The following is a 12,394-nucleotide window of genomic DNA, read 5'->3' as shown; positions in this document are numbered from 1 at the left end:
TTATGTAAAGGGAAATACTCCCTTTGGTGTGAGAGTAAATGGTTGGGGACATCTTCTTCTGGTCAGCTAATCGCTTAACTGTATGTAATTAATATATTCTGCATGTTTATGACATTTCTACGCCACAGGTGTTTGCACTAATCTTGGACTTTGGTCTAGGACTCAAACTATTGTGTGGTCATTGGCCAACAAAGACAGGCACACATTCATGTCTCTCTCTACTCTATTCTGATATCATTTACCCCTTATCAAAGAGATTAGGAGGTAGTTCTGGGGGTTGGGTATGGGACCACATGAACTAATTTGTATGAATTAAAGTCTCATATTCACAAAGCAAATGAATGTGGCATCTCCCTTTACAAGGATGTGTGCATAAGTGGGTGTGTGTGTGTAGCGAAGTAAATTATGACAAATGTCCTTGACAGACCACCATCAACCCTTTTACTTAGACAAAGCTCATTCATTCAAGCTTCGAGGCAAGTGATTAGTAGTGTACATGTTTTTCCATGTAAATGACAGCTCGTCTCATATTTTGAAGAACATTTTTGGTGTCCTCTCTCACCATAAACAAGGCAACATAGCTAGAGCCCTCAGCGAATATGGAAAATAAGATAAATGCTCTCTCGCTTAGCTTTTCTACATTTTGGAAAATGTTTTAGTTTATTTGGGGATAGTCAGTAGTGTGTAACACCAAATCATTACGTTCCATCCTTCTTGGGCAAATACGTAAAATTAGCCCTCCTCTGACTACCATTATCATGCTCATCATTGATGGTGAAAGGATTTCTTTGTCCAATATGTTGCATAAGGCTTGTGTCTGTTTCCAAAAACAAATGCTTCCCATACCGTGATGATATGTTGATGTTCCAACAAATGTTACCATGAACATGCATTCCTCTTGCTCAAATTCTGTGATAAGACTGGGCCATGATTCTCGTATGCTGTAGTATGGGTTTCTGTTTGTTTTCTAGTAATTATTCAATTCAATAAATCCCCTTTACGCCTTTAGTTGTTGACCATTCCCACATTGGCTTTTGTATGTGCGACCATTTGGGATGGAATGCAATGGCAAATTGCCCTTGAGTTAGAAACTGAAAATAAATTTCGTTTAAGTTTTTGCTTTATGACTGGCACATATTTTTGGAACACGAATATATGTCATAGGCTTATGTTCCAACGATTAATGTTTAGGGCAATTAGAGATAAATTCCAATTTCACCAACACTGGATGACATTTATTTTACGTTAATCGAGCAAAAGTTAGAAGTTGCTCAAATATCGTTACTATTGATACCCTCGGCCATACACTGAAAATTGAGCTAATACCAAAGACATTTATTCTATAAAGTCCCATTCAAGGTCGTCAACTAAGAGGTAATTTACAAATTTTCTATGGAAATAAAATTTTGACCAAATGTTCTATTGAAATAAAATTTTCTATAGAAATAAAATTAAAAAAAAAAAACAATTTTGACAAATTTTCTACAAAAATAAAACTTTGACAAAATATTTTACAGAAATAAAATCCTGACAAAATTTTCTATGGTAATACAATTTTGACAAGATTTTCTAACAAAATAAAATTGTGTTAAAATTTTATATTGAAATAAAATTGTGTTAAAATTTTATATTGAAATAAAATTTTGACAAAATTTTCTATAGAAGTTAAAATTTGACAAAATTTTCTATTGAAATAAAATTTTGACAAAATTGTCTATGTAAATAAAATATGGAGAGAGAAATAAAATGTCGTCAACATTTTCTATGGAAATAAAATCTTGATTAAATTTTCAACAGAAATAAAATTTAAAAAAAATAACTATAGAAATAAAATGTTGACCACATTGTTTATAGAAATAAAATTTTGGACAAAATTTCTATAGAAATAAAATTTTTACCAAATTTTCTATGGAAATAAATATTGACAAAATTTTCTACAGAAATTAAACTTTGACCAAATATTTTACTGAAATAAAATTTTGACAAAATTTTCTATGGGAATAAAATTTTAACAAGATTTTCTAAGAAATAAAATTTTGATAAAATATTTTATCGAAATAAAATTTTAACATTATTTTCTACAGAAATAAAATTTTGACACAATTTTCTATAAAAATAAAATTTTGACAAAATTTTATACAGAAATAAAATTTTGACTAAATTTTCTATGGAAATACAGTTTTGACAAAATTTTCTATGGAAATAAAACGATGACAAAATGTTCTACAGAACCACATTATGACAAAATTTTCTATAGAAATTAAATTATGACATTTTTAATGGAAATAAAAGTTTGATAAAAATTTCTACAGAAATACAAGTTTAAAAAATTTTTCGATGGAAATAAATATTTTATAAAATTTTCTATGGAAATAAAATTTTGACAAAATTTTCCAAAGAAATATAATTTTGACAAAATTTTCCAAAGAAATACAATTTTTACAAAATTTTCTTTGTAAATAAAATATGGAGAGAGAAATAAAATATTGACAAAATTTTCAATGGAAATCAAATCTTGACAAAATTTTCTACAGAAATAAAATCTTGACAACATTTTCTATAAAAATAAATTTTTTAAAAAATTAACAATAGAAATAAAACTTTGACAAAACTTTCTAGAGAAATATAATATTTACAAAATTTTCTATAGAACTAAAATTTTGACAAAATTTTCTATAGAAATAAAATGTTGACAAAATTTTCTATAGAAATAAAATCTTGACAAAATTTTCTATTGACATAAAATGTTCACAAATTTTCTATTGAAATAAAATGTTGCAAAATTTTCTATAAAAATAAAATTTTGACAAAATTTTGTACAGAAATAAAATTTTGACAGTATTTTCTATGGAAATAAAATTTTGACAAAATTTTCTATAGAAATAAAATTTTGACAAAATTTTCTATAGAAATAAAATTTTTACAAAATTTTGAATAAAAATAAAATTTTGACAACATTTTTTATAGAAATAAAATTTTGACAAAATTTTCTATGGAAATACAATTTTGACAAAATTTTCTATGGAAATAAAATGATGACAAAATTTACTATAGAACCAAATTATGACAAATTATTAGAGGATTCTGATGAGGAATGTGGTAATTCCGAAACTGCTGTACAACCAACCATCTTGCCGTCTATAAGACTTGGTCCAAATAAATTTGACAAGCATACTTTTCCTCTGTTGGTTAAGCTACACTTGTAGTTTAGTCAATGCATGGTTTTAAGCTGAGATCAAAAATAACAATAATGATTGAAGAGAAACCAACAATAACAAACAAACCGAATTAAAAAAATTAACTATAGAAATAAAATTTTGACAAACCTTTCTACAGAAATATAATGTTGACAAATTTTTCTATAGAAATAAAACTTTGACTAAATTTTCTATGGAAATATAATTTTGACAAAATTTTCTATAGAAATAAAATTTTGACAACATTTTCTATAGAAATAACATTTTGACAACATTTTCTATAGAAATAACATTTTGACAAAAATTTCTATTGAAATAAAATGTTGACAAATTTTCTATAGAAAAAAAATTTGAAAAATGTTCTATATAAGTAAACTTTTGACAAAGTAGAAGTGGAGTTTTTTATTGAAATAAAATTTTGACAGTATTTTCTATGGAAATAAAATTTTAACAAAACTTTCTATAGAAATAAAATTTTGAAAAAAATTTCGATTGAAATGAAATTTTGACAAAATTTCCTATAGAACTAAGATTTTGACAAAATTTGCTACAGAAATAAAATTTTGACTTAATTTTCTATGGAAATACAATTTTGACATAATTTTCTATATAAATAAAATTTTAACAAAATTTTCTATAGAAATAAAATCTTAACAAAATCATGTAGAGAAATAAAAGTTGGACAAAATTTTCTACAGAAATATAATATTGACAAACTTTTCTATGGAAATACAATTTTGACAAAATTTTCTATAGAAATAAAATTTTAACAAAATTTTCTATAGAAATAAAATTTTGACAACATTTTCTATAGAAATAAAATTTGGCAAAATTTTCTATTGAAATAAAATGTTGACAAATTTGCTATAGAAATAAAATTTTGAAAAATGTTCTATATACGTAAAATTTTGACAAAGTAGAAGTGGAATTTTTTATTGAAATAAAATTTTGACAGTATTTTCTATGGAAATAGAATTTTGACAAAATTTTGTATAGAAATAAAATTTTGACTAAATTTTCTATGGAAATACAATTTTGACAAAATTTTTTGTATAGAAATAAAATTTTGACAATCTTTTCTATAGAAATAAAATTTTGGCAAAATTTTCTACAGAAATAAAATTTTGACTAAATTTTCAATGGAAATATAATTTTGACAACATTTTCTATGGAAATAAAATTTTCTATAGAAAAAAATTTTGACAAAATTTTCTATTGAAATAAAATGTTGACAAATTTTCTATAGAAATAAAATTTTGAAAAATGTTGTATATAAGTAAAAGTTTGACAAAGTAGATGTAGAATTTTTTATTGAAATAAAATGTTGACAGTATTTTCTATGGAAATAAAATTTTCTATAGAAATTTTCTATTTTCAAAATTTTCTATTGAAAAAAAAATGTTGACAAATTTTCTATAGAAATAAAATTTTGAAAAATGTTCTATATAAAAAAATTTTGACAAAGTAGAAGTGGATTTTTTTTTAAATAAAATTTTGACAGTATTTTCTATGGAAATAAAATTTTGACAAAATTTTCTACAGAAATAAAATTTTGACTAAATTTTCTATGGAAATACAATTTTGACAAAATTTTCTATAGAAATAAAATTGTCACAAATTTTCTATAGAAATAAAATTTTGACAAAATTTTCTATTGAAATAAAATGTTGACAAATTTTCTATAGAAATAAAATTTTGAAAAATGTTCTACATAAGTAAAATTTTGACAAGGTTAGCTTAGGTTAGGTGGCAGCCCGATGTAACAGGCTCACTTAGACTATTCAGTTCATTGTGATACCACATTGGTGAACTTCTCTCTTATCACTGAGTGCTGCCCGATTCCATGTTAAGTTCAATGACAAGGGACCTCCTTTTTATAGCCGAGTCCGAATGGCGCTCCACATTGCAGTGAAACCACTTAGAGAAGCTTTGAAACCCTCAGAAATGTCACCAGCATTACTGAGGTGGGATAATCCACCGCTGAAAAACTTTTTGGTGTTCGGTCGAAGCAGGAATCGAACCCACGACCTTGTGTATGCAAGGCGGGCATGCTAACCATTGCACCACGGTGGCTCCCGTCATCTTGACAAAATTTTCTATTGAATTACCCGAATTTATTTTGATAATTGATTGATAGTTTTGCTGCAAGTAGAGGATGCTGATGAGGAATGCGGTAATTCCGAAACAGCTGTACATCCAACCATCTTGCAGTCTATAGGGCTTTGCCCAAATAAATTTGACAAGCATAATTTTCCTCTCTTGGTTAAGCTACACTTGTAGTTTAGTCAATGCATGGTTTTAAGATTTTGACAAAATTTTATATAGAAAAAAAATTTTTCTATATAAATAAAATTTTGACTAAATTTTCTATGGAAATCCAATTTTGAAAAATTTTTCTATGGAAATAACATGATGACAAAATTTTCTATAGAACCAAATTATGACAAAATGTTGTATAGAAATTAAATTATGACAACATTTTTAATGGAAATAAAATTTTGATAAAATTTTCTACAGAAATAAAATTTAAAAAAAATTCTATGGAAATACATTTTTTATAAAATTTTCTATGGAAATAACATTTTGACAAAATTTTCCAAAGAAATACAATTTTCACAAAAGTTTTTATGTAACTAAAATATGGAGAGAGATAAAATGTTGACAAAATTTTCTATGGAAATCAAATCTTGACAAAATTTTCACCAGAAATAAAATCTTGACAAAACTTTCTACAAAAAATTTTCTAGAAATAAAATTTTGACAAAATTTTCTATAGAAGTAAAATTTTGACAAAATTTTCTATAGAAATAAAATTTTGACAAAATTTTCTATAGAAATAAAATTTTGACAAAATTTTCTATAGAAATAAAATTTTCACAAAATTTTCTATAGAAATAGAATTTTGACAAAATTTTCTATAGAAATAAAATCTTAACAAAATTTTCTATTGAAATAAAATGTTGACAAATTTTCTATAGAAATAAAATTTTGAAAAATGTTCTATATAAGTAAAATTTTGACAAATTTTCTATGGATATAAAACTTTGACTAAATATTTTACAGAAATAAAATATTGACAAAATGTTCTGTGGGAATACAATTTTAACAAGATTTTCTAACAAAATAAAATTTTGATAAAATTTTTTATTGAAATAAAATTGTGACAGTATTTTCTATGGAAAACAAAAATTTCGACAAAATTTTCTATAGAAATAAAATTTTGACAAAATTTTCTATTGAAATAAAATTTTGACAAATTTTCTAGTGAAATAAAATTTTGAAAAAATTATTTTTTTTTGCATTTTTTGTTTGGTAAAATGTTCTCCAAATTTTGGTAGGTTATTTTTGGCTCGAGTGGCAACTGTGCTCTCTTCACAACATTGCCTTAAATTACTTTCAGAAGCAAATCTTAGGGTACTCTTCAATGCATTTAAAAAGTTAGACAATAAATTGGAAGTTCGCCCCAATTTATTATTTCTTGTATACATCCGAAAAAGCTCTTCTAGAGATGGGCTGAATTTTCACTTCACGTCGTCCGAGATATTTTTGAGGTGTTATATAAAAAACCTTTGTTTCAATAATTTTCTAAATATTACTGTGTACACTGAAAAAAATATTGTCGTGAGGTCAAAGATTTCATGTCTTTAAAATACGAATTTAAATTTTGCTTAGCATAGAAGACACATTTCTCTAATACAAAGTTTTTTTCTTGTCCAAAAATCGAGAATCGTTTCAATGAAGTTGTTTTGTCCTTATAATTAAGTGATTTCAATTAAAAATGGGTATCATAACATGAAAGAATAAATGCTTGGGCTAAGGTCAACTTGACTTTAATAATTCAGAAAAATTCTTTAGATTTAATGAAATTGTCTTTAAATTTGTTGTCTTTTTGCATCCTGTATACAAAGCAAAAAATCTTTCAAATATAAGACATGTTTTTCAACACTTTATTTTAAAAACGTTTTTTACTTGAAACATAGGATAATTTCTACTGGAAGTTGGGTCTTAATTTGGAAAATAAAGTTATCGTTAACTCGTTTTTAAAGAACTTTGATAGCATATAAAGAAAAAAAGCTGAAAAAGCGAAAAAGCGAAAAATTAAAATTTGCTTCCTAGAAGCAAGTACACAAAACCCAAATTTAAAAGAGAATTGTGTCTTAAAAGTATCCTTACTTGTATTCTCCGCTTCTTTGGCTCGGAATCAATACCAAAGTTTTGAAAGTAAAGACAAAATCTTTGGAACCGGTCATGCTTTTTTTTTCAATGTACAAAACATAGTAGAGGATAAATATATTAATGGAAATTTCCCACAAAAAAAAAATATTTTTAAAGTGTACACTGAAAAAAATATTATCATGAGGCCTAAGATTTAATACGAATGGGTTTTTTGTTTAGCCTAGAATTAACAGTTCTATGGTAGAAAGTTTTTTTTTTTGTTTTATTTTCCTAAAGTCGATAAATTTTTCAATCAAGTTGTGTATTGAAGATATCCTTCAATTCACAGTTTCAAATTCAATAGACTAAAGGCAAAATCTTTGCATCCGGGAAAGTTTTTTTTTTCAGTATTTTATAGCTTCTAAGCCAATAGTACACACACACTTTTATTTTTTTGGCTATGACTTTTTTGCTGGGTATGACTAAAGTTAAAAAGGTACTAATACAAAATCCCGAAAAAAAGTTAAAAAAATTCAAAAATTTTACCTGTTCCATTATTTTTGAAGTACATCCAGGCTTTCCTATTTATTCCATGGAAATTTTGAGAGCTGGAAGAATGAAGCTCCTTCAATCTGCGTATTGGTATATATGGGGCTTTATATACCCCGCAAAAAAAGCGTCACCAAAAAATAGTGAAAAAGTTCTTTTTGGATCCGGAAGTGGTACAAAATTAGCTAATTGAGTGACATGATATCAGTTCTAAACAATGTAATCAAATGTTATTTTCTCTCTCACTCTCACTATAAAAGAATATTTCTGTAATTCATTCAAGTAGAAGGAAAAAAGTTTCCATTTATCATTTTTCTGTTGTACCCAAAAAAAAAACAACTCCTTTCATTTTGCACGTCCCAAAAACAATTATGGCAAATATCTGCTCGACTTCATTAGATCAACGGGACATAATTTATACCCAAAATTCAATTTGAATAAACTCTAGGCAAATACGAACTTCGAACCATTTATTATCAGGAGAACTACGTGGAAGATGAAACCAAACGGGGAAACAATCATTAATTCAAAATCGTTGTTGAAGTCTACATTTAAATTAATCCACCACATATCCTTGGTGGTTTCTTATCACACACATCAGCATATCAGCAAGCACCATATATGAGGATCGGATGAGCGTACTTATTGGCTTAAGGAGGGAAACTTTCTTGGGTAGTTTCATTAAGTTTTCTTTGCATGCATATGCCTGAACAAAAACGAAAAACAACGCCACCCAAAGATATAACTGTCAAAAGGGACTTTAAATAATGACAAACGATTTTATGCCAAACGCTTTAGTAAATCTACTTTGGCAAATATTTTTTTGAAAACCATAGCAAAGCAAAAAAAAACACAAACGGAAGATAAAAAATGTTCTCAATTCAAAGGTTAAATAACACAGAAGAATACAAGATTTCTCCTCTCTATTTAGAGTGGCCTGTTAGAGAAAGCAAAATAAGTTGCAAGCAAAAAAAAACCGACCGACATGAAAGAACCCTAAAGTGAATAGCAAGTAGATTTTCAAACACGCCATCTCAAAAGCCCACTCGAGTGGCAGCATCATCTACAGAAAGATGAAATGCTCCCTCAATGAATTCTAAATACTTTTGGCGAAGTGGATAGATATGAAATCGCTAGAAACCTGACAACTTTATTGCGGTTGTCTTTTGCCTCAGCTGGAAACTGATATGGGGGCAACGCCATAGCCATTAGAGATTTCTGGTATGAGAGAAAATCACATGTGCGTCTTTCCGTATGGCAATGGACTCAGTTTTCCTATCATCATGCGTTTAGGCCATGACTGGGAGGATGTTGAAAATTCTAATGTTGTCACATTTGCATATATGAGGAAAAGACGTGCTTGAAATGACGTGAGTGCGTTTAGTTTAAATTTCGTTTTTTCTCCGTCAGATTAGAGGGTGGAATAATCAGACAAAGAAATAATTATTGCAGATAACCTTATTATTTTTTAACCTCAACGCTGAGGTACTTTTTGTGGGATAAGAATTGCAAGAGTCTGAGGAATATAAATTGTTTTCTGGACATCCGGTGTGGTTTCAATTCAGAGATTCCCTCAACTTTTCCCCAAAATGCTAGGGCAGTTAAATGATTTTCCTGCATACACGCAGAGAAGGAATATGATCACCTCAAACATGTTTTAAGAGCAAAATGTTATTTTTGTATGGTGACCATGTAACATGTTTGTCACAGAAATGTTATTTTCTCGTCAAATATAACCTGCTTGCCGAAATCAGATACATGATTTCCGAGAAAATAACATGGTTGCGAAAACCATGTTACATGGTCACCACCCAAAAATAACATTTTGCTCTTAAAACATGTTTGAGGTGATCATATTCCTTCTCTGGGTGTAGATACAGCTGTGCTACTTTAATGGACAATTTTTGCACGGAGGTTCCAAATGCTAAATTCATTTTTCTCAGTAAATGACTTAAAGGGTGATACGGTCAAAATTTGGTCAAGGGAAAACGCGTGTAAAACGGTGAAATCGTTTATTTAAAAAATCAAATTAAATTTCTTTTTCAAGTTCAATTAATATAAAATTCAGGAAAAATATTCAGTTAGGCTTTCGCTTTTCCAAATCCGAATTGCCGGGCCTCACGCTTGACACCTGACATCAGATTTTGTACAGCCACATTGTCCACCTTCTTCGCCGCAGAAAGCCAGTTTGCCTTGAACTGCTGCTCGTCCTTAGCAGTTTTTTTGGTCTTCTTTAGGTTCCGCTTGACAATAGCCCAGTATTTCTCAATTGGGCAGAGCTCTGGCGTGTTGGGAGGGTTCTTGTCCTTGGGAACCACCTGCACGTTGTTGGCGGCGTACCACTCCATGGCCTTTTTACCGTAATGGCAAGATGCCAAATCCGGCCAAAACAGTACGGAACAACCGTGTTTCTTCAGGAAAGGCAGCAGACGTTTATTCAAACACTCTTTCACGTAAATTTCTTGGTTGACAGTCCCGGAAGCTATGAAAATGCTGCTTTTCAAGCCACAGGTACAGATGGCTTGCCAAACCAGATATTTCTTTGCGAACCTTTCCCCTTCCTTTTGCCGTATAAAACTCCTGTCCCGAAAGCTGCTTGTAGTCGGCTTTGACGTAGGTTTCGTCGTCCATTACCAATCAGTCAAACTTCGTCAGCATCGTCGTGCACAGCCTCCGGGATCGCGCTTTGGCCGTCGTATTTTGTTTATCATCGCGATTTGGAGTCACTACCTTCTTGTAAGTCGATAGTCCGGCTCGTTTTTTGGCTCGATGCACGGTTGTAGACGATACAGCCAGCTTATTTGCGGCATATCGGAGAGAGAGGTTAGGGTTTCGCTTGGAACTACCGGCAACTCTCTTTGTCGTCTCAGCGGCTTCCGGTTTTCGATTTCCCCCCGATCCAGACTTCCTGGCTGTCGACAAACGTTCCCCAATCACTTTAATTACATTTGTAACGGTTGATTTGGCAACTTTTAGCGATTTTGCCAGCTTTGCGGATTTTCGCGATGCGCGAGCAAAATTTGATACGCTGCTCTTCTTGCTTGGACGGCATTTTGACAACTGAAGAGTGAATTCCAAAATCAAAATAGGAGCAACATTCTACACACACACACCTTCAAAATGAGGGGTGTTCAGGTTTTTTAAATGCAAAATGGAAAGAAATACGTCAAGTTTATATTGACCAAATTTTGACCGTATCACCCTTTAAAAAGGCATGGGGGGAAATTGAAAGCACTCTTCCTGAGAGATAACTTACCTTTCTATATTTTGATATGGCAGCAAAGTTAGAGGAAAACACCTCAGCTTTCCAACAAAGGCAAAACTATTTTGGTGTCTTTATATATATATAGGCTAGGTCAGATATGCCACTATACCTACCCGATATTTCAGGCTCATTTAGACTATTCAGTCCATTGTGATATCACAGTGGTAAACTTATCTCTTATCACTGAGTGCTGCCCGATTCTATGTTCTCTTATCACTGAGTGCTGCCCAATTCTATGTTCAGATCAATGACAAGGGACCTCCTTTTTATAGCTGAAGTCCGCACGGCGAATTTGCACAACGGTAACATTGATCACACTCAAAAAAAATTAAGCCAACCTGAAAGAAAATTTATGTTCAGCTAAACTTTTTATCAAACGCCGATAAAATAAAACTCGTTCGGAAATTCTTTGTACGATATTCGAATTTAGTAAAATTTGAAATTTATTTTTTATAGCCTCTGACATGGGGATGGGGGGTGTAATAACGTTGTCATTCCCCATAAAATTATAGTTGACAAGAAAACCACAAGTGACTACCTTCATTTAAATGTGTACCGTCATTTATCGCGTTCTAAATGTGAACGCAAACATGGTAGCAACACCAAATGAATCGAAATGTGAAGGCCAGATTTCAACGAAATCCATATCACCGTGCTCGAAAACTTGATAGTGAACTAAATGTACCAATATTTGAAGAACATTTTCTTATTATGCAGGGTTAGTTTAAAGTTGTGTGGTTATTATTTTGTCAAAATTTTTATTCATATAAAAAATTAAAAATTTTGTCAAATTTTTATTTCTGTAGAAACTTTTGACCAAATTTTATTTCTGTAGAAAATTTTGACAAAATTTTGTTTCTATAAAAATTTTGCGAACATTTTATTTCTGTAGAAAATTTTGTCAAAATTTTATTTCTGTAGAAAATTATTACAAAAAATTATTTCTGTAGAATATTTTGAACAAAATTTTATTTCTGTAGAAAATTTTGACAAAATTTTGTTTCTATAAAAAATGTTGCGAACATTTTATTTCTATATAAAACTTTGACAAAATTTTAATTCTATAGATAATTTTGTCAAAATTGTATTTCTATAGAAAATTTTGGTATTCTGTAATTTTGACAAAAAATTTTTTCTAGAGAAAATTTTGCGAAAATTTTATTTCTCTATGAAACTTTGTCAAAATTTTATTTCTATAGAAAATGTTATTTCTTAAGAAAAAATTATT

General features: G+C 29.3%; 1 long non-coding RNA gene across 1 annotated transcript; it reads right to left on the bottom strand.

Annotated features, from left to right (window-relative positions):
- Window positions 1–627: 627 nt before the first annotated feature.
- On the bottom strand, window positions 628–1,495 carry LOC142230042 (uncharacterized). The gene is made up of 2 exons (XR_012720563.1): window positions 1,327–1,495; window positions 628–1,091 (listed from the first exon to the last, which is right to left on the bottom strand). It is a non-coding gene; the product is annotated as an uncharacterized LOC142230042 (long non-coding RNA).
- Between the last annotated feature and the right edge of the window lie 10,899 nt (window positions 1,496–12,394).

The sequence above is a fragment of the Haematobia irritans genome, chromosome 3 (genome assembly GCF_050003625.1).
Source record: "Haematobia irritans isolate KBUSLIRL chromosome 3, ASM5000362v1, whole genome shotgun sequence".
Classification (NCBI taxonomy): Eukaryota; Metazoa; Arthropoda; class Insecta; order Diptera; family Muscidae; genus Haematobia; species Haematobia irritans.
This window is presented reverse-complemented; position numbering and strand designations above follow the sequence as displayed.